General features: G+C 41.0%; 2 long non-coding RNA genes across 7 annotated transcripts in view; one reads left to right on the top strand and one right to left on the bottom strand.

Moving 5' to 3' along the window:
- The window catches only part of LOC124850923, a 42,198-nt gene extending 18,920 nt beyond the window's left edge, over nucleotides 1-23,278 (top strand). For 3 of the 5 annotated variants that reach the window (XR_007032013.1, XR_007032015.1, XR_007032014.1), the window contains one exon: nucleotides 3,529-7,631. This is a non-coding gene — a long non-coding RNA (uncharacterized LOC124850923). Of the gene's footprint in view, nucleotides 1-3,528; nucleotides 7,632-20,022; nucleotides 21,257-22,195 lie in introns of those variants that run through there. The other 2 variants (XR_007032016.1, XR_007032017.1) reach the window with 2 other exon arrangements.
- LOC118318400 lies at nucleotides 11,788-21,449 on the bottom strand. 2 transcript variants are annotated; one of them, XR_004795709.2, is made up of 4 exons: nucleotides 21,209-21,332; nucleotides 18,969-19,089; nucleotides 18,549-18,661; nucleotides 11,788-12,504 (listed from the first exon to the last, which is right to left on the bottom strand). It is a non-coding gene; the product is annotated as an uncharacterized LOC118318400 (long non-coding RNA). The 2 variants fall into 2 exon arrangements; XR_004795708.2 differs by lacking the exon at nucleotides 21,209-21,332 and adding an exon at nucleotides 21,352-21,449 and having other exon boundaries at nucleotides 11,789-12,504.
- Nucleotides 23,279-23,504: the final 226 nt, after the last annotated feature.

Raw genomic sequence — 23,504 nt, 5'->3', positions numbered from 1 at the left:
ATGTGCTAGAAAATAATTCACAGTTTTCGGGTCACACAGTGGCAATTTAAGTAGATATTTCTATGTATTACATGTAATAGTGTTAGCTACTTTGTTGTGCGTTTAGATTCAAAGCCTTTAGCTCGAGCAACTACATTAGAACAAGCTTTATCAAGAGCTCTCCAACAACAAATAGAGCCAATAAGGAGGTCTGTTTCAGAGCCACAGCAGCCAGCTACAACAGATTTAACGTCATATCTGTGCTGCCAGAGGCTATAAGAAGGGCATTTAAGATAAGAAAATAAGAGGTCTATAAATAAATGAAATATATATGTGCATTTTTGAGTTAACCATAGGGGCACGTGGAAGAGGAATACAGGCAGAAGGAGGACGGCATTCAGGGGGGAGTGTGACATGAATTATTTCTCAAAGAGCTGAATCCACTCTTATTTTGAGAGTGATGAACAATAAGCATGAGAATTTAAAAAAGAAAACACATTTACTCTTGTTGATTTCTTTATCACCACATACTTAAAAATCAATGTACACAAGGCATACAAGTGATTTCTACATAATCACTCTCCAACCCTTATTTTTACTTCTTCCACTTGTGCACAGCATGGATATAGATTTCATTGTAGAAGACAATAACCACAGAAAAAATTAAAGAACATTCCTATTGTCTGCATTCAACGGGGTTAGAAGAAGCCATTTTCAAGGGTCATGTTTATCCACATGAGAGGCTTTTTGGTCCCACATGCAGTTATTTTGTAAGATTAAGATCTGTTTTGCTTTACTATCCCACATCCTGAACATAGAAGAGGAGGCCAGTGTTTTCCACTTTCTGTCCCAGATTTTTATTGCATCTATATACAACGTACAAAATACAATTCCCAATAGTTAGTACTTCTAATCAGCAAGGATATTTAAGGAATTTGTATCAATATTCAAGTCCGTTTTGATACAAAACGCCAGCCATCTTCCAAGTAGGTCACACCCTCAACTAAGAAGGATTTACAAATGCTGATTTGACGATGTGTGATGAAGGCTTGACAGCGTGTTAGCATTAGTATGAAAGCACACGTGTTTATATTCCATAGTTTGCACAAAATATTTGCATTGTCAAAACGTATTTGGACCATAGAATCATGGTCCAAGTCATTCTGGAGAGCAGCATCATGTTCACCCTTTACAACAAAAGACACATTGTACTCATATGATTCCTTTAACCCCATCATACATTTAGTTTGTCATGTGGCAACAAACACAATTCCAGCGATTGTCATTTGAATCATAGAGTCTGTCATATAGTCTTCAGTATTTGTTCCTGTTTGAAGCAGCAGCCCACTTAGACAGGAGGCACCTTGTGACATGGCCAGTGCCAGTTTCAATCTCACCCGACCACTGATTGACAGCGACGACATTTCATGGTTAGAAGGCATTCATTCAGAGGACTTTGACTCAAGCTTGACCTATCACCGTGTCCTTCCACATGAGGTGTTCGGACATTTTTCTTGACGTTTCATGTCATCTTTGGGTTTGGACGTTGTTATTTCTCTATGCCAATTTCCTGAATGTCCATTGCTGGAAAAGGTTAGAATAGACGCTGAAGCTCTCGTAGGTCAAGTGTAGGTGGTAGTTGACACGGTCACTGGTTTGATTTCCATTGACCTCAATGGGCATAGTGCTTCTCTGCCAACATTGTGATGATGGTGTTGATGTGTTTCACTTTGTCGTAAGTTAGCCAGTTAGCCAATATGCATTTTGAAGAGTCATTTATTTGTTACATACATTGAGATTTAACTACACTAGTTGAGCCAGAGAGGTGTCTACCAGTAAATGTTGCCATGTCTCTGCTTATACAGAGTAAAATATCGAATATAAGTAGTGAAAGTAGGTTCTTATGGTCGGTACCTCTACACTTCATTCACCTCTTCTTTCTCATAAATACAACCAGCAGTAGTCCAGGTACAATTTTGGAGTCGAATCACTTCGAAATTCATAGATATTACAGTTAATCCTTCTCTCTTTTAATGAAAAAAAACCCCTACATTTCTCTTAAAATAAACACTGTAAAAATAAACCACAGCATACAAGGAGTTTTTGCCTCCAGTAAAGACAACTCTGTTATATGTATGGTTTGGTCATGTGCATTCTGCACCGTTTGACTCTCAGCCATGTTGACAACAATGTGACTCTTGTATAACAGCTACTTGTTCTTCAGCTCCATTGGCTTCAGAGTCATGAGCATGAACGGTCACAGCTGTAATTGACTGTTAAGTAACACCACAGTTGATTAAGCCACATTAACTTGCGCTTATTGTCAGTGAATTATCTTTCTTTGTTGGATTTTGATGTGACATTTTAAAAAGACACTTGTCATTCTGCCAGGTGCACTGCCATATTTCATCCAACATTTTGACACGCCAGCGTCACATCTGTGATTCATACCAGAGGGTACCTGATTACACATTCGTTTTCGGGCGACTCCTCAGATCTCCTGCACACGGATCACAGGGTAATTGGGTACTGCCAATTATTTTGATGCATTGCATGTGATGAGGAAGAGGTTGATTCTGCCTCTGTCTCTTGATATCCAGCCAACTGTGGTCTTTATGAAGATGCTGCGTTTGCTCCCGCATGACAATCTGAGTTTAAAACACACGTAGGAAAGGTTTTGGGGTTGTGGAGGAGTTACGCATTTATACATAATATGTATAAAAAAAAGAAAGATTTTTAAAGGACATCAACATCAATCCCCTTTTTGTCAACTTCACAGAAGTGTGACAACTCCAAAATGACATGTATTTTATTGAACTTTTAAAATGTGCACAGCCAACACTTGAACTGCACACACCACAATAATACAATAAGCTACAGAGATGGGTGACGCCAAGCGTTCAGTCATTATTAGAGAGGATGAATCTCATCTCTTAAGTCTGAGAAGCCAAAAATAAACAACCAGTTCGCCTGTGCCCATGAAAAATATCTTTGGGTGTCCTCATAGTGAGTGATTGTCACAATAATTCATTCAAAACATGTCTGAGTTGGTCTTGACCTTATAAAAACAATTTTTTGCAGGAATTCACAGATATAAAATGAGCAATGACATGCAACTTTACAGGTCTACACGAATGCAAGCATGTACAAAAATACACACAAAAGCAAACACATGGCCTATTTTCTTTTCCCCTCAACACATGCAGTAATGCACATCCGCCGTCTGTCATTCTTCGACACGCATACACACTCTCACACCCCCACACGTCCTCTGTCTGTCTGTCAACATGCAGTACTTACCTTGCCTTGCTGCATTCTTTCTTTTTATAGTACTGTATATTTATATTTGAGTATACTGTATACCGACACACGCTTTCTCATTTACGCTGATAATCGAGTATTTCTTTGTTCTGTATGTCATCACTACTATGCGCACATCAGAAGTCCATATCTGATATAGTGTTGTGCAAATTTCTTTACTTCTTCTCCTCATGTATCCAAGTAGCGTCTGGGTCCTGTAGGAGACTTAATGGAGTGTGTCTTTTACAGGCCTTGGAAGTCGACTCCCTGCTGTTAATGCAGTGAGAGAGGAGCCGAGGAGCGGCCGGGCAAGCGAAGACAGCGGCCACCTCACACCAGGTGATTGACTGAACAAACTCCATTCTGAGCAGTAATAATACAGCATCAGTAGGTGCTGGGCTCGCAGAACGGTGACATTCGTAATGCTATTATGTGTTCAGAATCACATTTGCAATCTGAGGAACTTGACTGTCCTCTATTTTCTATTTTTTTTACTCCTTGCCAGTGGAACTATTGCAGCACTTCGATTGTGGCTCTCTGGTAAAACGTTTTGCTTTTATATCGGAATTATATCAAAATTACAAAGAACTATCTGGTTGCGATATTTTCAAACAATTTCAAAATAAAGTATCAATAGTTTAAATTCCACAATAAACTGTATATGATATAGTTCAACAGTAGTAGAAGTAACTATTCCTTATCTGCAATGCAGATAAAAATTCACTAAAGGTATCCTTGGTTGTTAGATTACTTTTCCAATTTCATCTGAAAATATTTGTTATATTTTTATTTCTTTCCAGCTGGACTGCTTTCTCCCCCATTTACACATCTTAGCCTGCTTGTATTATGGTCATCAAATATCCCATAATTAATTAGCAAAAAAACAGATCTTCATAAAAAATGTCAAACATGCTGGAAGTGCGAACAAATAAGGTAACATTTTGGTGCATACAATAGTATTATTACCTAAAATATGAAAAGAATCACAGGATTTTGGCATTGTTCAGGTTACAGTGGCTATAAAATATTGATTCATTATTCTTTTTTATATTATTTCTGTCAAGCCACTTTTTATAATCATGTGAGTAAGGATTAATTTTGAGGGCACTAAGAAATTACTGTTTTGGTTTTTTTTAACAATTATTAATTTCAAACTTTAGCCAATGTAACCAGAGCTGCAGACATACTGGATGGAAAACAATGGTGCCGGTCAAAAAAAAGGACTCATACATGAAGAAATTGTCTATTTAACACCGAAACCTTTCTTTGCATATTTGAAGCTGGTGGCAGATGCTGTTCTTCTGCAAGTGGATTAGCTCCTTTTTCATTTTAGTTGAGCTGAGAGGTGTATTTGTTGCATCACATGTTATTCTGCATGGACATACATTCATCCACACAGATGTGTATGGTTTGCCATTTCATTGTGATCGTATTGCCTGCAAGTGGTCCAATGCCAGCTACTAAAACATTGTGGTTGAAGATGATGACTTGGCCAAAATCCAAGCCTTGTTATACTGTATGGTAGCATGAAATGAAATTCTTTGCATGCTGGGGTAGGCTCCGGCCACAGAAAATGTATGGAATTTATTTATAGCCTCAACCCGATTTCCACCCAAGCTGGGCTGTGCCTGGTATTTCCAGATGTTTAATTGTAGCCCCGTCAGTTCCCATGTAAAGTTTTTCATTTGAGTCGACAGTTTCAAACAGCGAGTGGGTTAAGGAAAAAAAGAAAATCTGCCTAAACATAAAGAGTCTATCAAAAGAGCCATACAAGATACAGCAGAATGCCTCTGGGATGATGACGGTCTGAATTAGACCGAGGTATATTCTCTGAAAACTTAGAGCCTAATTGTAAACCGGTCCCTCTGCCACAATTTCAGAGCTCAAAGTTGATTCCATATAGCTGATTTGAAAAGACTTGAAAGAGATGAGAGAACAAAACCACTTAACCAAGAGGCAAAAATACATATATACGATGGATTTAGCCCATCCAAACTCCCAGCCCCTCTACAGCAGTTGGAAGTCAACAAGACCCAAGGGAAAATGGTTTAGGGATCCATTTGGATTGGGACCCACAGTACCTTTGTATCTCATTGGCAGGGAGAAGTTGCCCTCCGGCTTCAAGACGAAACCACTCTTGCCTTTCTTTTGAGATCCTGCCTGTTGTTGCTGTCTATTTGTGTAGGTAGGGGAGCATGCTAGTGACTCAGGCAGACAGCTGTAATTAAGGCCAGCTTCTCAGCCGGATGAGCAGCAAGAGATAATGCGGATGTGTACAAACTACCAACACCCCCCCATCCTACTCACAAACACACACACACACACACACACACACACACACAGACCTATACGCAGCATGGACAACTTCTGTGGCACACCCGATTTGCAGTCATACGCAGAGGCATGTGCAAAAAGATGAAAGCATCAGAAAATCTCTGTAATGAATTGAACAAGTAGGACACTGCTCATTAGAGATGCGTTTGTGTATGTGAGGCACTGGCAATTCATTATTTTCAGCCCGACAAATTCCGGTGCAAGTCGGCGGAATCAGAAAGAGATTTTAATATGTTTTCAACACAGAAAATCTGTTCAGCAGTTAGTCAGGATGGGCGCACACCAAAAGAGGAAGACACATATTTGCTTTAAAAGGCTTCTGCTGTCTTGATGGTTTTTTTAATTTTTTATTGTGGTGTAACGTGACTATGAAAGGACTTAAAATTCATTTTGTTTATATTTGGAGGGTTAAAGATGAGAGCCGAAAGGGAATGCATTCATGTCCCATGGGCAATGTCAGAAGACTCACAGATGGAGCAATAGAGTAAATAAGGTTTCACAAGACAGAGAAGAAGGTGAAACCATATATGTACTCTGACCAGAATCCATGCAATGCTAATAAGTAGCCCAGACAAATATGAAAGCAATTCAAGCAAGTCCAACTGTACCCTACAACAACCCTAAAGGCCTGTGCACTGTACTGTAACTCTGTCATAACTCAATTCCTCCTCTTCCGCCACCTTTTCTGGACCTGCTAAGCCCCGGTCCACCCCAGTGCCCAGATTGCACCGTTGCTTGGCTGCCTGAGGCTTCATTGAATAGACACTTCCTGTACTTTAGAGCCGTGATGAACCAGCCCCTTTATGCTCCCAAGCACTCGTCGCTTTTGTCGTCAGTACGCCTCACCTCCCCTTCACCGGTAGCGTAGAGAAAAACAACAGAGAGCTCCCAGGGCCTAGTCAAACACACAAGCACAATCATGTTAACCCACCATTGTTACCCCCAATCTCCTCCATTGAGGTTTTTAAAGAGTGGTGGACTGAGGACCTTATTGCAATAAACCTCTCAACATGTTTGGAGCCCCATGGCCCCTTTCTGGGCCGGGGCGTTGCCTCCAATTACGATGGCATTGAGACCCCTCTTCTGTAATTACGTACAAGCCTTCTTCCACACTGCTCTACAAAGAGAGCCTCCTGTTTTGCATGTGAATCAACTGGGCCACGTTGTTAAAGTCAGCTTTGCTTAGGCTGTATTTACCATGCTAACGATGTCCCTCTAAATATTAGATGGATGCAGAATAAATTGGTTACAATGCTCTTAACTTTATGAAGGCGACTGGTCTACAACTCACGTGAATAAACAGAGCACAGATAAGAGACATTTCAAGTGGTTTGAATTATATTTCGTAAATATTGATGATTTGCATTTTTTTCTCTCCATGTGTCATGTTACAAGTAAGAATATTTCTTGTACGGAAACTGGAAACATGGTGATATTCTATTTTCTTTGAAATGCAACTGGGTGATGAGACAATCATTTAAATTACTGCATCTTTGTGTGTTTATTTTTTTCTTGATTCAGTGGATTAACTGGTGCCAAAACTACCAGACAAATTATCCTAAGCAGTGTGCAATGCTCAGTCAAGTTAGGTACTTTTTTTAATTGATTATTCATTTTCGAATCGCAGTGAAAAGAAGCTCTAGTGTGACTTTTCTGAAGTGATATGGCAGTATGGTCTGATTCAAAATGAATGATCCAGTCACTTTACAGTAATATGAACTCACGTCTCAACTTGTCCAACTGTACTCAGTTTACTTCAGCTGTTTCAGGAAACCTATTGTTGACTTTGTATCATCCTGCCCACTCAAAGTTTCTGCGCTGCCATGACGTTTAGGAGACTGGGGTGAGAGGCTCAAAGCTATTTAACATTGCGGGGGTTTTTCTCTGTTTGGGGGGAATGACACATTCTATCCAGCCCACTAGGAACAATGCCACAAGAAACCCGCAGATATCACTTCTGAAAACTGTTAAATGTTTCAGGGTGGACTACGGTGGAAATAAACTTGAGCTTTATTGTGTGTTTGTATGATTTTTAAAAACCATGTGAGTAACGTTTTCTGTCCCAATCCTTGTCATTATCATGAAGATTTAGGTTTTAATTCATGAATACACATATGAATATGATATATTTGGCCTCTATGAAACTAATGTCGCACTGCTCAAAGGTGCTTTATGTAAGTTCCCTCTGCTGCTGAACATCGTTTGTTGCAGGGAGCAGGTGGTGATGATGATGATGATGGCCATTTGCCAACTGCTTCAGCCGTATTTCTGTCAGCTTTGAGGTCCAAGCATTTTCCAGAACCTTTTTCACACCAGTCCACAAGTAGAATTTCTCGAAAAAAGTCCAATTGAGCCCATGTGAGAATACAGTGGGAGAATCTCCGGAAGATTCACGGTGAGCGAGTTGACGCTCTACCCAGGTGCCGCCCATCGCCTGAATGTTCCTGCTGTTGTGAACGCGTCCGGCTCGGACAATCTCCTGCAGCGTTCTCCATTTTCCAGAGTTAATGTTTGAAAATAGCTCATGCTTGACTGGTAATTATTCAGCTGTTAATGCTGAGGTTGGCAATGCAATAATAGCAAAAACATTGTTGAAGGTTGAAAATGAGCACATAACACAGTAATTCAGTGCAGGCCAATGCTATCCCTTCACTGCAGCTAAATAGGGAAACACAAAGATTAAATATATTACTACAAAGATCAAAACTTTGGACGATATCCATTCGATTCGCTTCAGTCAGACTGCTGACAACTCATATTAGCCTCAGATATACTTGGAATGTAATCTTGCATGAATGAGGACTTTGAATTTTGTCCTCATCCCTTACATTTAGGCGGATCTTTAATCGTCCAGTATGGACAGGAGGAATGATTCCCAAAGCTGCCTTGGCACATTTTGTATCTGCTGCTGTGCACGTCCATTTGACCTTACATTTATTTTTATTTTATTTATAATTTTTTTGTGGGTAACAGCCATTATGAAAATAACGGTTAATTTAGAATTATGAAGAGTTATGATGTCAACTCAGCTCAATGACAGTATGAATGTGAAAAAAGGTTGAAATACCTTTCGCAACATCAAACTTATCTATATAAAAAAAAAACTCCATTAAATAAATAAATGACAAAAGAAGGACGGTCCTCCCAGAATTCATCTGAGTCATCATCACTTTCGCAACACAAGAGCAGATGGCAATAGCTCTGTTGGATGTAGCTCCACTCTCAGAGCACTTTCCCAGATTTCCAGGAATGTCCAACTTTAGCATATTGATATGAAACCACATTTCTCATCCCGAAGGCCTGGGCACCCCCACTCCCCTCCCATGGGCCCCTCGCTAGTTGTCTCATGCACATACACATTCTCAGTCTCATGAATGGCAGTTTGCACGGTGGAGAATGAGAAGGACATGGTGTGTGTGTGTGTGTGTGTGTGTGAGAGAGAGAGAGGGGGTCCTCCTTGCTCACACCTCCATTTGTCTTGGACTAATTCCACAATCTTGTCCCCAAGAAAAGGGCTCCCACTCATCATGCTTACAAAGGGCCCCTTGAGCGTGACCCCTCATTATGTACGGCCCCTCCCTGTACAACTGACAGGGCCCCTCAGGGCATCAAGCATCAGCAACAACAAAAAAAAAGAAATTCAAACAAACCACATTTGCATTTGATTTGATTATGCTTCATGGTTGATTCATGGCCCTCTGAGCTTCTGTTAGGGGACCGTTTACACAAGCCGTCAGCCTGACACACTTATTTGCGCATCATTTTAATTTTTTCTAGAACATCTCAAATTCCCTTAGTCTCAGTAGATAGGTACTTTCTAAAAATAGTTAAAGTTCCTCACATTTTGCAGCATAGTGAACTTGAACTGAAGTATCGCAAAAAAATTGATGAATTAAGATGAAAAAGCAGATATTTTTCAAGTATTTTCAATAAAATGTTTTTAATGCAGCTTGAAAAACTAACAGCTATTTTTAAAATGTTCACTATAACTTTCCTTCCAGATAAAGTGACATGAGTTTTGTCTCATTGACCTCCAGTGGGAGGCTGCAGAGTCTAGTTGCAGTGACAGTTTGCACTGTCCTCTCAACAAGAACGACACAAACAGTAATCAAAATGCCACAAAATGCAAATATGTTTAAATTTAAGTGACAAAGTCCGTAGTGGCCACAGTAACAGTGACGAGAGCAAAGGAGGAAGCAGGTGACGAGTGACAAAGTTCATGGAGGAAGGAGGTCAGGGTTGATGCATGGGTCAACAAAACTGTCGGTTTCCTTTTTTCCAACTGTCAGTCCCTTGGTTGTTCCATAATTTGAATCATGTGTAACCATGGCAACAAAGGTTCACTGACCTCCAAAATATGGTCTTTCCCTAAACCTTACAGAGACATTTTTAGGCCTCAACTTATTTATTCCTTTAGCATAGTGTCATTGTATCATCAACAGTTGATTCATTTTATTTAAATTCAAGGACTGGCTGCGAGTTTAAAGCTTCACATCTGACCCAGTGGACATGAACTGCAGACACAATCCTATTTTGGCATGTAGCTTCATTTGGTTGTTCCCTCTGGTTTCTGTCACCTCAGCCGGTGATTAGAAAAAACTTATATTATAAGTATTTGAATAGCCATACTGTATGACTGTATTGTGCATTTGTGCTTATGAAAGGCAACAATAAGGCGAGGAAATTACATTATATTTAGCTATTTTAACTTAGGTTGTTCGATATGAGTGTTAGTCGTGTCAGTTACTCCAGGGCTAATTGTCGACTGATAAGAGAGGATTCATTGTACAGTAAAAAACTCTCCTTAAGCAACATTTTTAGCCAAGGAGATAAATACCAATTTACAAATACTGTGGGCAAATTAAGAGATGAATCATACCAGGGTTTTTTTTTAAATATTTTCTCTTCTAAGCTGAAAATGTTCATTGCCATGTGTAGTCCTTTAGAACCTTTTGTATTGCAAAACTTTCTGTGAAACACATGGAGATCGGTGTGAAATTAAGCACTCTTTTGTTCTTTGCTAAAATATCGTTTTGCAGATACATTGCTTTTGTCAGGGAACAGAAATGTGGTTGTAAGTTTCTGCTCCGAGGCTGTTCAGATGCTCTGCTTTCCTGTTCCTGTTTGCCCGAAACATGCGAGTGTGCGTGCATATGTGTGTGTGTGTGTGTGTGTGTGTGTGCATGAGTACATGTCTGCCAGGCAGCTGTGTCCCCGATATATGGGGACCTGACCCAGCTGTCACAAACTATACTGCGGGAGGTCTCTCTGAAAGCACGGAAATAAAAATGTCCGTTTGTCTCTCAGCAGGAACTGGCAGGGAATTGTCAGAAGTTAATATAAACAAATGGGTCTCGTCTGAGCACGTCTAAACTTTAATTTCTCATATCATAGCTGTGGATTAAATTCAGGATTCCTGCAGGGTTGGACGATGTACATGAGAGGTCATGTGACGTCTCCTTTGGACACAAACTGAATGTCCTACCTGTTGGTACATTTACACGTATATGGATGGGAAAAGGATGTATTCAACCGTGATTAATGTTTAAAAAAATAAATAAACTTGTCATGTTGTGTGTCTCAGCTGTGTTCATGACCAGATACTGTTGCCGCACATGCTGTGAAAATGAATGTGCAGCGATGGACCTTGTGTTTACGAGGTCACAATATCTGCTACATCACTTGGAGTAATATTAGACATAAACACAATCAGTTTTAGTGCATATCAGCCCCCTGAGAGAATCTATACTTTGTTTTCATACATACTTCATGTGGAAGAACTCTGCATAAATAGCGTACCCTTTATCTGTTTCCCCCGTCATCCGCAGTGCACACAGCGCTCTGGGGTTAAATATAATGTGGACGAGCCCCTTTAAAGCAAATGCGATCTGAAAGGCTGGCAAAGGCGAGGGGACGCAGCTGTCGGCGAAGCATGTCTTTTTTAAGGGCTGCCCCTAATGATTGGAGACAGTTGGCAATTACGTAAGTATTCACTTTTAGGCCACTGGGCTGTACACAGTGCCGAGCCCCCCGGACCCTGGCACACATGCAAAATGGGAAGAAGAAGAGGAGGACGAGGAAGGTGGGGGTGGGTGAACAAGAGCGAGAACAGAGGAGTGGGGGAGCTGGCCGCGAACCAACAGGGGAACAGCGATGCACGTGCCAACACAGAGAGAGCAACATATACAGATGGACAGAAAGAGAGGGGGATGGAAGAATGGAAGGAAGGAAAAGGAGACGAGTGAGCGAGAACAAAGGGGGAGTAATCACAGATGAAGGGGCCGATAAGAAGACAGGGGGAAATAAAAGAAGCAGAAGAATGAATGCAAAAAGACAAAACTGCACCGTGTAGATGTTTTATATATGTTTCCATTTCACATTTAACAATATATCATTGTAGTGGGATAAAGAATTTACTGTTTTTGCTCATGGAAATTAGAAATACCATCGTTTTCACAAAAGAATAATATGAGAAGCTACGAAAGACGGCAGATGTGGATGCGATTTTTGTTCTATTCCCATATTTAACTCTCAACACACGAGCAGACTACTGTATAACTATCAGCTTTACTCAACATCTATTCATTATTTATCGATTTATTTAACATCAAAGCACTTGTTGGGTAAAGCGGGGCAGAGGAAGAGGGCAGCTCAGGAGAAAGCGAACCGGGCTTCCCCCCGTTGACTGCTACTTAACATAGATGTTCTTAACTTTGGCCTGTGTGTAATGTGGCAGTGAATGAAACACGCCAAATCACTTCATCATGCGATGTTTGCTGCATTATTAGCAACATGTAAGCCATTACGCTGTTTTGGTGTTTCCTCTGAGACGAGAGCGTGTTCTCGGCCCCCCACCTTCTTCTCATTCAGACCTGGAAGGTTAACAGCTGTCTGGGAAGAAGATAGATGCTCACACACACACACACACACACACACACACACACACACACACACACACACACACACACACACACACACACACACACACACACACACACACACACACACATATTGCATTATTCATCCGGCAAGTGTGATCATATAGGATCATACTTTATTCGCTACAAATTGTCTCAAGTGTAGCGGCAGAAAAATACAAGGGGATCAGAAAATGAGAAGCACACAATATTATTACTCACATCACAGTTGGTCACAAAGCGTCTAATTGCGGTTTCATTGGCTCTGATATTGATTGTGATGTCTGGTTCGCACACCCTCTCGGTTGCTCTCTTCACATTTTGACAGTGTGTGCGTGCGTGCGTTCATATCTGTGTGTGTATTGACACTGCGAGTTTGTGCGAGGTGAGGGCGTCCGCGGGCGTGTGCATCGCCGGGGATGTGCATGTTTTCTCAACTATCCCGGCGACTGGACATTGAGCACGACTCTCGACACAGGAGCGGGTTGATGGCCTTTGCTTTATTAGCAGACTGGTGCTTGGAGTGGCATCCCACGGAGCCCGCTCATCTGTTGTCAAATATTTATAAATGTCACGGAGCTGAGGCCTCCAAATGATGCCAGCATATTCTGCGAGGGGTCCCAGTTATAATGAGACGGGTGATGGTGGAAAAGAATTTAACCTACCTTTTCTTTCTTTTTTGCCTATTCTCTTGTTTCTCAAGATTAATTGAGCTCTATATTTAAGCAATTTGCTGTCAAGTGAACTGGAGTTAAAAAAAACAAAAATACATAACATGCTACATCTAAAGTTTTTGGCATCATTTTCCATCCACACATTAGATGAAATACATTCATTTTTATTTATTTTTAATAATTATTAATTTTGCAATCAAGTTGCTTTTATTTGGACTGTACTCAATTGCCTTTTCAGTGTTTTAACTCCAAACATTGCTAACAACAAAATCAGGACACTCATAATACCATGTGAATCTAGATTTGGCCACATTGAGAATTTCATGATTCTTTTTTAAACTTAAAAACTTAACTTAAAGAAAACAACAACCTCTGTGTGTTTTGTTTCTTAAATAATCAACCTTTCCCTTGTACTTATTTAAATTCATACAACATCAGTGTTACTTTACATCAAGTTAAAGTTCAACAGAATCTGTACTCGAGTGGCATATTTTATGCGCAGTGGCAAACATTGTTCAACATACCGAATATCATGTTAATTAGATGTCACCGTGAGCCAGTGTCTGTTGCTTCTCTTCGGCTCCATACGAGCGACTGAACTCGACTCATTTCATCACAATCGGTATTTGCAGAGAGGGGTGCCAGTGGTGACTGGTATTCACTTGCACGCTTTGTTTATCTGTTTAAAACACTGTCCCAGTGAGGAAGCTGCAACAAAGGAGCTGTGTTCATTCCCCCAGACAGTCCTTGTTGCATTCTGTTGGTTTGAGCGCAAAGATTATCTTAATAGATTGAGTCTTAGTCGAAAGAGAAAAGGGTCCTGCACACAAGTTCCTCTCTTTGCAATTTTTCATGAGCCGTCACAATAACTACTCGAGTTAAATCTATGTTTATTTTTCATCTTTATTAACACGCAGACACCAGTGAGCATTAAACTGAACATTGTGATATATTCTCCAATATCATTATATTTGCAATACGTACACATTTCTGAGCACGATGCATTTTAAAGAGCCTCGCGTCAGTCTACAATCGCAGATCATGTGTAATCATGAATCATAATATTTGTACACCTAATGGGCCCCTGCAATGAAAGCCTCCGTCCAGCATAGGCCAACAATGCCAGGGAGCAGCAACCAAACAGACAGCTGCTTTAAAGCCCACAGACCTCATTTGAATATTCTACTTCCTGCGTCCTCGGTAGTCTGTGACACACTGGCGAGTTTGTCTCCTGTCTTATCACTCGTACATTCCAAACGGATTACCCCCCAGTTGCTGACATGTTAGTGAGAAACAGCTTCAATTTTCCAAAAATTTAATAAATAATAACTTGCGCGGCGGCTTGTCAAGCTGCGATTGCTAATCTACGAGGGAGGATTTGAATAAGTCCTCGGTCGCTGTGCGCTCTCTCTGCTCTCCTCAATCTCTCTCTCATCCCTCACTCGGCTGCCGACTCAGAAGGAGGGCCCCTCTTCGAGAGCCTCATCGCGCTAAGTGAGATTAATTTCGACATCATAAATAACTTGGAGCAGGTCGCCCCAGGGAGCAGAGAGACTATTTTGTGTTAGAGAAACAAATGTATTTGACTGCGGTTTACCATTTCAATCCACGCTCTTAATCCCGTCTTTGTTTTAGCGAAGCAGTAAAAAGCCAAGATGGGACCTATCACAATGACACGCCGCATTGTCTCCAGCGCGCTCGTGTAAACGGCTTCTTCAGAAAAGACTGATAGTGTTCAATGGAAGGAGATCTCATATGTAACCTGTCCGCCATTTTTTTTTGACAATTGCCATTATCCTTTCATGTGGCATAACTCAAGTCCAGAAAACCTCGTCCGATGAAGAAAAACACTGCAAATTTGTATTTCTGAAGGTTGTCGGATGTATCTGTCAAATGACTTTGTAAAAATAGCTCTTCGTCTCTGGCTTCAATTCAGCATTTGTACTGTACGCTCATGAGGGCAGTCCAGCTCCTCAGTATAATCTAACATATAAATGTGAATCCAAATGATTTACACTTTTGTATTAATAATCATAAATAAAATATAAACACCACAACCACCTCATTGTAAAGCATCTCATCGAGATGTTACCATACAGTTGCCTAATCGTGGAGGCCGCAGAAAATGAGCATCACCTGATTAATCTGAGTGCAACATTAACTCACCCTGAAACTCTGGTATGTTGATCTTTAAGCGCGCTAAATACTCAACTTTTATTTTCCAGACCAACTCCTTTTTGCTTTGATGTTGACATTTTGCGATGTTTAGGTGTCACAATCTCGGCTTGTGCGTGTGTCTGCTGAACACAGCTGCCAGTAATCTGATTTATTCAGTTAGCAGTGGGAGACCCAGTGGCTCTGGATCTGCCGTGACCTCAATTCAGACGCATGTGAAATTAGGGTTTAAGGTTTGTTTATTTGTTAGTTTTAACAGATGCATGACCTACTTAAGAATATAAGATACTGACACACAGCAGCGTATGCAACAGCTTTGATGCTGTTAATTAAAGGTCAACTGACTCGTGGAACAGCTGTCAGTTTCTTGAGCAAGTCTTAAAAATCTATTTCGACTCCAGCCAAAGCTGTGATTATTTCAGACACAACAGAAAATGAACACAGAAGACAGTGTGTATGACAGACACGGATCCTATCCACATGCACTATATCTCCATAAAATGCATTGTATACAGCTTCTGCTGGAGTGTGACTGCTATTTATATCAGTACCACTGTACTGAATCCTTTGTACCCCCCCACCCCCACCCGCTCAAAACACAAACACACACCTCAACATAAAAAGCAGCCCAACAACACAAGCAAACACAGTCACATTCATTACAACATCACATTTCAGAATACATGAATACGTGATTAACCTCGCAGAAAAGCTCAACAAACAAACCACAAAAAAAAAATCGGCCTATGACCAATGCAATCTAAACAGGATTGACCTTAACTCAAACAACCCTCGTTGGTTCCCCCGCTGCAGCCGAATTTGCGTGCGTTGGTTTCCATTTATTTCAGGGTGTCAAGGCCTGTTCCGCCTTGTTTACTGTTAAGAGGATGAAAATGAACAGCCAAATAGTGCCCCATTTATAAGCCTGTTTATACATGCTAATACCGCAGGCTGTTCTGCACCCACAGCATCGCTGCTGGATGTGACTCAATCAACACCACGGTTACCCACACACACACACACGCAAGTCTTAACCAAGTATGAAAGTGCATATAAAGGCACGACCAAATGTTGAGTGACCGTGACGGTTCCCTGTCACTGAGGTGGAAATCAGACGAAGTGACCTTTTATTTGAAGACATTAAAAATGTCCAAATGCTTTTCATTAACATGGCCGCAGCCAGCACTGACCAGTACAGTACCTCACTCTATCTTAAGTCATTTAATCTCCTTTAGAGAAGGCGTTTTTCTCAAATGTGAAAAAAATTGTGCTTTGCTGGTATTCATGCAGGAAAAGCAAATTATAACTTGACTCCGATTATATCTCCCCTTCAAGCGGCCATTATACTCCACAAGATTTGAGTGCTAGGATTTAATTGTGTGCTCATACCCTATCATGAATGTTATTACATTCAAACTAAAAACACTTAGGCTCTGAAGGACCAACAATTCGTCAGTGAATATATACAATGAGACATTAGGCCCAGATATCATCTTGTTGTCTTCTCGTCTACCAACACCAGTCTTCAAAAACAGTTCTGTGTATGTAGCCTTGAGTCCAGGGAAAATATATATATATATATATATATATATATATACATAAACAATTGGTGCAAAAACTCAACATTAATTCAACATATGAAACTCAAATAAATTTGAAAGCTTGTTTTGACAAGACGGTGGACGTAGTGGTGGACTGGTCGTGCCAGGAACAGGAAGCGCTAAACAGAGATTCTGAAGGTATTTTTTTTTTTTCGCAATAACTGACAACATTAGAAATTTCTCTGTTGTACTCTTTGAGTAAATTTTAGCCCAGCAAACTGATTGTCATTGGGATATTGTGGGATGGGTCCTTGACTTAACGGATGACTCATGGAAACTGCTTCACCTTTCATTGTTGGCACAAGCTGTTTCTGATGTCAGAACGTTTGGTGGATAGTGATCCAGACTGAACTATCTTAAGGCATGGGCATGAATCTGCATATTTCAGGGCAGAAACGTTGCATAATCGCCCCCAGAATTTGGTCAAACTGAATTTGCTCTTGGCCGGTCAAGCACTGGATGTTTCTGACATTATTGACATGGACAGTCAGTGTCCGGTAGGTGCTTTGGGTGTGTGTGATGTATGAGTTGAAAAAAAATAGAATAAAAAAAAGAACCTTTGGCTTTCTCTCACTGCTCTCACTGCCAGCGACACGGGGGAGTATTCAACACCTCTTGACAAGAAGAGCATAAGTAAAAGCAATGACAAAGTCAATGTTCCTGCACCTGCTTTGAATCCCCCTCTAGGAGATATCCACACATGGGCGACAAAGAAGTGTCAGAATGGGTTAAGCAAGCATTGACCTGTGCAATAGACTTTCTGCATTTCTTGACTTTTTAAATTGTCAAGCAGTTTGTACAAAATTCCAGGACCTATTAAAAACCTGGTTGTTTCTCTGCCAGACTATATCTTTGTGTATTTGATTTGAGAGTGCAGACTCTGCACACATTTTGTTTGTATTACATGTATCTGTAATTCACCTTTTCAAATGATTTAATAGTCAGAGAGAGTGTATGAATCTTATGGTTAGGGTTGAAAATGAGACAATTGCCAAGGGAGGGTTTGAATTAAGAAGGTGCTGCTGGTTAATGTAATGCTTAAGTGGAAAAACAACAAACATGACCCCATTTATACTCTACTCCTGATAAATGGTTAGACAATCAACATGGGACTAAGTTGCAAGGGTCAGGTTGTCGTCGTACAGTAGTCGACAGTAGCTCTAAAAATCAACTCACTAATTATTTTTTTGGGGGGCCAGGGGCGGCTTCATTTCTGGAAAGGGAATAGTGTGACTAGTCAAAATAGGCATTTGTAACCAAGAATCAAGTATATATTTACTCGATTTCATTCATTGTTTTTGTCACACACCAGTAAAGGTGGAGTCATGCTCATTTACGCACTATTTTTTTTGTGAGGCTTTCTAAATCTGGATTTAAATCATAATAAGTTTCTATTTGGACACGGGGGTAACATTTCATATAATGTGTCATAGTACTTACGAGGACGTTGTACTCTCCTCACATGAATGCATTCTGTCTCATAATGCTTCCCACACTTGGCAGGATGCTGCTCCATGTCTAAATAGAGAGTAAATGTGAATGGATGGATGGAGCCAAACCTTCAATACCTCCGAAGCATGCGTGTTGTCATTCCTCTTGGCATCCATCTTGATTTGCTGCCGTCTTTCAACCGTACACAGTCACCGCATTCTACTGCTGATTGTGAGTGCTGCTGCTGTCCCTGTGGGAAAGAGCGAGAGGTCGGAGGAGAAGCAACCCAGCAGCCGCCCACTACACCCATACAGATTTATTATTCGTGCAGTCACTCAGGACATTTCACAGCTGTGTTTACCTTGGACCATGCCATGAGTATTAGGTGGCAGGGCCCGGGATTGCAGATGTTACCCATTACCCATTCACAGATCCACTGCCTCCCTTTCCGCAGACCCACCACCAATACGTTCTCTGACACTTTTAATCATAAAAAAGAAAATCCCATAAGGAATTTTCCTCAAGACCATAATTTACAGCATGATTCAAAGTCAAACCTTCATTTGAGGCGGTGGGGGTTAGCTGTAATGTCATGACAGTTCCACAATTAGGTCGTCTTGGGGTGAAGTCATCACAGCCTCAGCCTACCGTAACTCTGGGAACGCGTCCAGCACTTTTCTGGATGGAAAGATCGACAGGATTAGGAGTTTATGTGCTGCCCTGCTGGCATTGGATAGAGTGGCTTTGTCTGCTCAGTCTGGCCCATGCATTTAAAATACCATACATAGGAAATAAGGACCATGCAATGCCAACCACACAGATGTCTTGGTTTGTGGAACCAGGCCTGAAGGAGTGCACTTGATTTTAAGCGTGTTATGGAAGGGGAGCGGAGAGAGGAGGAGTGTTTAAAAGAAAAACCTATCTTTCTCTGCTTTAATATTTTTGCTCCCTAAATAAATGTTTTACTTATCAAACTCTAAACAGTTAAATGCTCGGCTTTTTTGAAAAGAATGAACAAACCGTGCAGTACAACCCCAGCAGACTTACTGGCAAATGCCAGACAGTTGATATTCATCAATGTCTTCATCATCATCAGCTGAAAACAAGTATCATCCCATTTGTAAGATGACTCCTTTCCTTTCCTCCCTTTTCTCTTTGCTGCCAGTTTCTTATTCCTTCTCTTATTCACTCCATATTTTTTTGATTGATTATTATTTGTTTTGAAATGTTTTGCCGTCTGTCAATCTTCAAATTAATGTTTTCTTGCTGTATTTGAAAGCAGACCTTAAATAGGAAAAAGCTTGATGTCATTGGAACTGCCTGGAAAAAGATTCATCAAGTACAAATAAAAAGAAAAACTGCTACTACATTATTGAAAAAAGTGCCCTAAATGTCTTTTCCTGGACAGATTAATGTAAAATGAGTGCAATAGCCCAACAAAGCATCATGTCTACTTGTTCTAATGCTCCCTCTCAGTATCACATTATAAAAACCCGCTCTATAATGATCCAATTTTTTTGCACTCATTCAATGAAATAATCTGTGCTGAAAAAGCCAATAGCATGAAACTGGTGATTGCCTCTGCCTGACATTTTCTCTTTTAACTCACAGTGTATCAGGAAATTACCAGTCCACATGCATTGTATTTGAGGGCAAGGGATAAAGAAAGAGCAAAGAGACGGAGAAAGAAGAGGCAGAGAATGAAGACGCCAGGTGCGAATGTGCTTTATCATAAATCCCCGCTCTTGTCTAACATAAGTTGGCCCTGTCTATACTCAAGCACTTTAGCCGGCAGATAATATACATATCCCATATGTATATTATCTGCTGGCCAGCCCCATCCTGTGTAGCTCAACACCAGATTTACATCAAGCTAAAACCATTCCGGACATACCATGACCTCACCAAGTGCCATAAAATCCTGTGCCCCCGCAGCTCGAGAGTTTATATATATATATGTATATATATATACATATTTCCTATCATACAGTGAAGAAGAAAATGCAAGACATCTGCTTCAGCTCTTGCACTGAGGTGTTCTACTCTAGACTTAAACGAAGTGGGGTGGAGAGGGACGAGCCTCCATCCAATCGGGACATATGTTGCAGGATGTTGCCCGTCTAGTTAGGGTTCCCATGTTTTATTCACGCTCGGCTGCTTGTTTACTATGTAAATTATTTGTCAGTTCACATGCGCGGGCACGGCGACCGCATATGGATCCACTTTTACATGCTAACGAGGTCATGTTAGAATCAAGCTGTTGTCTGTGAAATATGATGAAAGTGAGGAGTGGTGTTCATCGATCGGGTTCATAAGGTAATTTGGGGATTTCCTAGGTGAGGAGGTGGTGGTGATGCAGTTGAAGGAAACTCATATACACCCAGTACAAATTATTCTGGTTAAATATGTATTCAAAGTAGTCCCAAACTTTATGGAGTCACAAGGAGTACAAATGCATAGAGCTCAGAGCTTTGCATGTAGGTACAGTAAAAATAATAGGTCATGTGTGATAGAACACACATGCATGCATGCACACATGCTCACACATATGGAATGCCCATCCACAGGCATGCATACAGACTAATTTAGAGGCATGAATGCACTAGCATGCACACACACACACACACACCCACACACACACACACACTTAACTAGATACAGTTGCTGCCAAAGTGCGTCTGGTCATGCAAAGTTCATTATATGATTGAACTGGTTTCACAAATGTTTCTACCAAAAAGGTTACAGGCAGTTATCAAAACAAGCCTCTTCTTTGTGTTGCAGATTAGCAGCTACCCACCTAGCCCCAGTCCATCCCGTCTCGTCATATCACTTTGTACCTCTGAAGGTGATAGTGAGTCACCGTAGCATCCAGTCAGCTGTCAGTCCAACAGAGTATTAAAGAGAGCATTAAAGTGTTGTTACATGAATTGGGTTACCAACCTGTGTTGCAGCCGTCCTCTCTCTGTTACATTCGCCCACTCCTTCCTCAAGCTCAGCTACTGAAACTGCTGCTCCACAGTAGCTGCTCTCCCTCTGTTGACAACTATTCAGATTAATCTACTTTAATCAATCTACAAATTGAATTCAAATGTCATCAATTAATTTGGGGTGAAATAATTGTTACAACAGACAAAGTCATTTGGAAAGATTGCTAAAATTAGACACAAATTCCACTATGTTGTGCATGTTTGATATATACAGCACACGCGTCAGGGGCAAAATGAGTCACATATGTGCCTAAAGCAAAAACTGTCACAGAAGCCTCAGTGAATCCACCGCCTAGTGTATGAATCTTAGATTTAAAAAAATATGTTTTGCAGATGATGGGTGCTCCAAGAAAAGCGACACCTTTAACCATTGCCCTTTGTGAATTTGGCCTTTCCTATTTTCTCTCACGTGGCTTTTGTTTGTAATCTGCCTTTTCATATTGTTTCTTGCTTTTTTACAACCATAAATGCACCGTGATGTGTCTCTCTTGACCCTGTCTCCTGAAATAAAAAGATTCCTTATCTCTCATGGGGCCGAATGGGTAAATAAAGGTTGAATTAAAGCAAGACAAATATTGTCCCTTAGCATGAAATAGTTTCCTTCTACCTCAGACACGGAGATCCTCATCGTCCCCTTGCCATCTGTCGTCCACATACCAAAAATAAGACCTATCACAATCATCCTCTCAGGATCAAATCAGAAAGCGACTCAAGATGCAAACAGCAAAGAGGACTGTGGCTCCAGCAGCCTGTCAGCTCTCCTCACGTCTTTATCTTTTCTCTCTGTCTTTCTGTAGAGAGGACAAGTGGGCCCTGCCTGTGGCGTATGGAGGAGGGAAACGTCCATTCTAATATCCTGTCTGGAGCATATACTCTCTCTGCCTCACGACTATCAGGGGATCTGGCTGGATCTGGTGTAGGGAGGATGCAGCCACACTGATATCTGATGTTCTCCCTGTTCCCCTCTATTTTTACATTCAACATGGCAAGGACATACAGCGAATTACTGGGGAAGGAGATACATATCCTACGTGGTTTATTAGGTGTGTGTGCGTGTGTGTGTGTGTGTGTGTGTGTGTGTGTGTCGAAATAAAGTTAAAGTTTTATCAAAGTTACAAGGGTCATATCATGTAGTAATTTAGAAAAATAAATGCTTACTTTATCACTTTAACATTGCAATGGCCATTTAAATGTATCTCCCCGTCTCCCCTGTCATATAATCCCTCAGAGGCACAAGCCAGTTCTTGTACACTTGCACAGATTTTTTGCACGCGAGCAACCCCTGCAACGAGGGCAGAAAAACTCACTCAAGGTCTCTTCACGCTGAATGATATTAACTATTATTTGCTTAGTTTTGCCGGAATCCTACTGTTGGCACACTGGTAACCACTAAAACAATATTGACTCAAAATGCCATTGAGCAAACATCACATCGCCCATTTGTACATCCATTTTTACCAGTGCACCATTTGTACACTGCTGGTTTCATTAGGAGTGAACAGTATTTTTGGGCCGCCAACTAGTTGAAAACAAAATCATTTATTTCTATAGAGAGCACAGTGTCATTTTCAGTGCTCTTTTTTCACGAGCACTAAATGAACACATGTGCAGTCGGGGGGGTCGGGAGAGGAAGGTTAGAGTAGACAGATACCCGCGGTCTTAGAAGCAAACAGGAGGAAGTGAGGAAAGGAAGCAGAAGGAGTACACGAGACAAAATGACAACTCCACATCTGCCAGGAACCTCGTTCATGGCACCTCTCCATCTTGCCTCGCATGACCTTGTCTTAAAGTACAGGCTGTGAAGTTTCCCCCAGTTTATAAATAGTCCCTGCTAAATTCTACACTTCACTGAATTATTTCGACAGTCAAGGAAGGATTTCTCTTTTTCTCATGTTTTTCTTTTGGGGGGGGGGGGGCGTTCACTGCTAACACCGGCACCTCATCCTTCGTTGCGTATCGTACGGACAGGGTGCCAATAATATGCCCAGAGGCGTGTACCAACCACCTAGCATATTAACCCTCAATGCACTTGTGCACTTGCAGAGTTCTTTTTTGTGGCTATACAAAGCCCCCACCGTGCAAAAGCAAGCTTCAGGGAGTACAAAG

Source organism: Scophthalmus maximus, chromosome 13 (genome assembly GCF_022379125.1).
Source record: "Scophthalmus maximus strain ysfricsl-2021 chromosome 13, ASM2237912v1, whole genome shotgun sequence".
Lineage (NCBI taxonomy): Eukaryota > Metazoa > Chordata > Actinopteri > Pleuronectiformes > Scophthalmidae > Scophthalmus > Scophthalmus maximus.
Note: the sequence above shows the minus strand (reverse complement) of the source record. Positions and strands in the feature narration are given on the sequence as shown.